This window comes from Hyla sarda, chromosome 5 (assembly GCF_029499605.1).
Source record: "Hyla sarda isolate aHylSar1 chromosome 5, aHylSar1.hap1, whole genome shotgun sequence".
Lineage (NCBI taxonomy): Eukaryota > Metazoa > Chordata > Amphibia > Anura > Hylidae > Hyla > Hyla sarda.
The window spans coordinates 323,614,370-323,618,955 of record NC_079193.1 but is presented as its reverse complement, the minus strand read 5'-3'; the positions used below and the strand labels follow the sequence as shown (position 1 = coordinate 323,618,955).

At 39.9% G+C, this 4,586-nt stretch overlaps 1 protein-coding gene across 3 annotated transcripts in view; it reads right to left on the bottom strand.

Annotated features, from left to right (window-relative positions):
* The window catches only part of OSGIN2 (oxidative stress induced growth inhibitor family member 2), a 20,250-nt gene extending 19,978 nt beyond the window's left edge, over window positions 1-272 (bottom strand). For 2 of the 3 annotated variants that reach the window (XM_056518604.1, XM_056518605.1), the window contains exon 1: window positions 40-270. The gene's annotated coding sequence lies outside the window, so the exon portion shown is untranslated. Of the gene's footprint in view, window positions 1-39 lie in introns of all 3 variants that reach the window. The other variant, XM_056518606.1, reaches the window with a different exon arrangement.
* Window positions 273-4,586: the final 4,314 nt, after the last annotated feature.

Here is a 4,586-nt window from a genome sequence, read left to right as displayed (position 1 = left end):
TCCCATACCGCTGCCCAACCGCCCTCTCTCCTCACTCACCCGCAGATGTGCCGCCGTCCTCCCGGTGTGCGCTCACTGGATCATCCCTCTCCTCCTCCGGTGACTTGATGCCGGGGATTTAAAGCCGAGATGTGTGGGAGGGTAGAGCACAGCGCGCCGGCCCGTAATACCAATCTATATCAGCAGGGGGCGTGGTGACGGGAGGCCGGGGAGAGGGGAGATCACAGGGGGCGGGGCTACAATGACAGATGCCAGGGGCGGGGCCAGCTACACGTTCACCTTCATAGTGATGATGAGCGATGACGTGGTCGGGTGTTACGGGGGACAGAGGACCCCCCCTCCTGGAGAGGAGCCTGAATGCACATAGAGGAAGTGTGCACTATACCCTGCTAATAACTACTGGTGTAATATCTATGGTGACTATAAAAACCAGAACTAAGACTGTAATATCTATGACTAATAGTATCATAACTAGAACCAGTAGTATAATATCTATGAGTAGTATAATAAATACAACTAATAGTGTAATATCTATAACTAATAGTATCATAACTAGAACCCCTAGTATAATAACTAGAACCAGTAGTATAATATCTATGAGTAGTATAATAAATACAACTAATAGTGTAATATCTATGACTAATAGTATCATAACTAGAACCAGTAGTATAATATCTATGAGTAGTATAATAAATACAACTAATAGTGTAATATCTATGACTAATAGTATCATAACTAGAACCAGTAGTATAATATCTATGAGTAGTATAATAAATACAACTAATAGTTTAATATCTATAACTAAAAGTATCATAACTAGAACCAGTAGTATAATATCTATAACAAATGGTGTGATAACCATAACTAATAGTATAATAGTTATTATAACTAGTAATAACTAGTGTAGTAACTAGTAGTACAACTGAGTAAAAACTAATATCGTAATATTTATAATAAGTAGTTTAATAACTATAAATTATAGTGTAATATATATAACTAATAGTATAATAACTTTAACCAGTAGTATAATATCTATAATTAGTGGTATAATAACTATAACAGTGTAATATTTATAATTAGTAGTATAACAACTATAACTAATGGTGTAACCACCATAACTAATAGTATAATAATTATTATAATAGTGTAAAACTAATAGTGTAATGTGTATAACTAATAGTATAAATACTATAAAAGTGTAAAAACTAATATTATAATACCTGTAATCATTACAATAAATTACAGTGTAAGAACTATAATTAATTGTATGATAACAATAATTTGTAAAGTGCTGACTATAACTAGAAATTTTCCAAATAAATTTGGTTTGATCCAAATTTATTTGCAGTGAATCGCTCTTAAAAACGGCTATTTCCAGGCTACAGAGAGCCCCAATAGGGGTGTAGAACACTTTGCCTTGTCGTAACACACATAGGGAGTGTGCTGTGTTAGTGAAATAATACTGTTATTTTGTATGACATGCAGATTACAGGCATCGCTATTAGAATCACTGACGCAGAGCGTCTGGATGTGTCGGCAGGGTTGGGAGACCATATGGCGTCCCAATTAAAGTGATTAACGAGATTTCTTAATTACATTTTAATTTCATTTTAATTGTTTTAAAGTCCTTTTTTGAGGACCCATTTTGGTGAGCATCGAGCTGGCGGTCTTCCACGAGGTGAGCTATCACCTGTTCTCCTGTTCCAGCCCCTGCTTCTCAGCCCCACCCCCACCCCTGACTGTGAAACTGCGAATGTTTCATTTAATCAGTTATGGTTCATTGTTATCTCTCCAACCTGCTTAATTGGATTATTGTGGGAATTCCAGAGGTAACATATGACAACTACTAGAGAGGAGTGAATTTTTAAAAAATTCGATTCGTCCAATTTGATTCGCTCATCTCTATTGAGGACCCATTAGAGGGCAAGTCTGGTGCCAGCAGACGCAGTAATTCCAGCTCCAATAGAGTGTAATTGCTGCATTGTATAAGTAGCTTCAGTGAAAAAGCTTGTACTTGTACTGCCAGTAAACTTCAGTCCCAGCAGTTTAACCCTTACAGCCGCGGTCGGAAGTGACCACGGGCTGTAAGTGTTTTGAAAGAGAGAGGGAACTCTCTCTGTCTTCCCTAAAGCAGTGCAGTGCAATCGTGGGGTGCTGTGTGTGATCCCCGGCGAGTGGGACCCTGCCGCACTGCCGGGACCGAAGAAAACTTCGGCCCCGACAGTTTAAACCTTTCAGCCGCGGTCGGAAGGAGGGAGGGGGCTCACTCTGCCTCTCTCCCGTAGCACCCCGCAACGATCGGGGGTGCTGCTAGTTACCTGGGCAACCGGTATTTTTTTTCAAAAGTGTAAAAAATATATATAAAATAAATAATAAAAATACATTTATTAAATAAATATAATGAAAAATAAAAATGCATAATGTGTAGGATCACACGGCGCACATCCGCAGCATATTACATGCTGCGGATACCCACCAGCAGTCACAATAATGAGCTCCCTGCCTCGGCTGGGTAGCTTTGTGTGTCCACTCATAGCGACGGATTTCCCACCGGCAGTCATGAGCGGACACACTGAGCTACCCAGCCGCAGAAGTGATCTCACCCTTGTGACTGCCGGGGGCATCCACGGTGTGAAATATGCTGCAGATGTGACCCTACATTGCGTTTCAGCGGTATGTTAGAGTTATCCATCAGCATTATGTCAAAAAAAGTGATGCTGATGTATACTGTAGCAGCTCCATTCATTTCTGAACTAGACTGCTACAGTATACATTGGATCCCTTTTTTGACATGACAACGGACACCTATACTGCAGAAATGCAGTATGAATGAGGACTATCACCCAACCCCCCCCCCCCCGACCAAAATAAACCAGTTTGTTCAAGATTTTTTTTATTTTTTTTTAACGCCCAGTGATGGATACATTGGCCATGAGTGGGTGCTTATTCCCACAACATGACGGATATATATCCATCAGGAACTTTAACTGTCACAGACTGCCGCAAGTCACTGCTCGTCGACCAAGGACCAATCAGAGCGGTCACTTGTCCAGCCAATACACTTGTAGGGGTGCGGTATTGTTCTGACAGCTCCGATCCTTTGCAGGCATGGAGTGGGGTCTATAATTCATATAATGATGCCCTGAAAGCCAAAGAGGGCTTCTCTCCTTCTTGGTCCTACCAGGCTGTCAGGCAACCAGATATGGCCTAAGTAGGGGTACTGCCCAGCCCGGGACGAACAGCGTGATAAAATATGGGGCGTATTTCCTCCATTTCAAAAGCAACTTACCAAAATGATGTCCCACAAATAAAGAATTTGTGGGGGGAAAAAAGCTAATTGCTATTTTTTCCACTTACTTTGATATAATTCTAGCCACACAATAAGGGCTCAACGTACTCACTTTTGCCCTAGGTGAATACTTTAGGGGGTGTAGTTTTGAAAATGGGGTCACTTCTGGGGGTGCGGTATTGTTCTGACAGCTGGAATGCTTTGCAAGATGAAGCACGGCCTATAATTTGTATAATGATATCCTGAAAGCCAAATGGGGCTCCTCTCCTTTTGGGTCCCACCATGTGGCCATGCATCCAAATATGGCCTAAGCGGGGGTATTACCAAACACGGGATGAACAGTGTAATAAAATATGGGGCGCATTTTCTACTTTCAGATGCAATGTACAAAAAATATGTCCCACAAATGATGCATTTGTGGGAAAAAAAGAAGAGAAAAGAAAAATGTTTCCACTGAATTTTTTAACCATTCCAGCCACATAAAAATGACTCAAAGTACTCACTTTTTTTAGTCTAGGTGAATACTTTAGGGGGTGTAGTTTCCTAAATTAGGTCACTTGTGGGGGTTCTTTATGGTTCTGGCAGCTAAAATCCTTTAATATAATCCATTCGGCCTAAAATGATGCCCTGAAATGATATCCTGAAAGCCAAATGGCGCTCCTCTCCTTCTGGGTCCTACCACGCAGCCAAGGAACCAAATATGGCCTAAGCGGGGGTATTTCCAAACACGAGCCCAACAGCTTAATAAAATATAGGGTGCATTTCTTGCAATATCAGAAGCAATGTACAAAAATATGTCCCACAAATAATGCATTTGTGAAGAAGCAAATTTCGAATTTTTAACACTGACTTTGTAATAATTCCTGCCAAAAAACTATGGTGTTAAAATACTCACTGTACCCCCTAGCGAATACCTTGAGGGGTCTAGTTTTTAAAATGGTGTCTTTTTTTTTGGGGGGGGGGGGGGGGGGGGGGAGTGTTCCTATGTTCTACCACCTTCAAATTTCTGCAAACCTTGCATAGCACGTAAAAAAAAAGATGTCATTTTGAAAATTTCAAGTTAAATTGTTAGGCTTCTAGTTCATTTAAAATGTTAATTAAAAACAAAAGAAATGCTTTCAAAATAAAGTAGACATCTGAAAGTATAAGTTTCATAAACTATTTGGTCAGAAAGTATAAATATATGCAACCTATTAGTGTTAAAATAGCAAAAAATCTTTATATTTTTTTTTTATTTCATGATTTTTTGCATTGTAAAAAAAAAAACTACAAATGATATCGGCTTACTTTTACTATG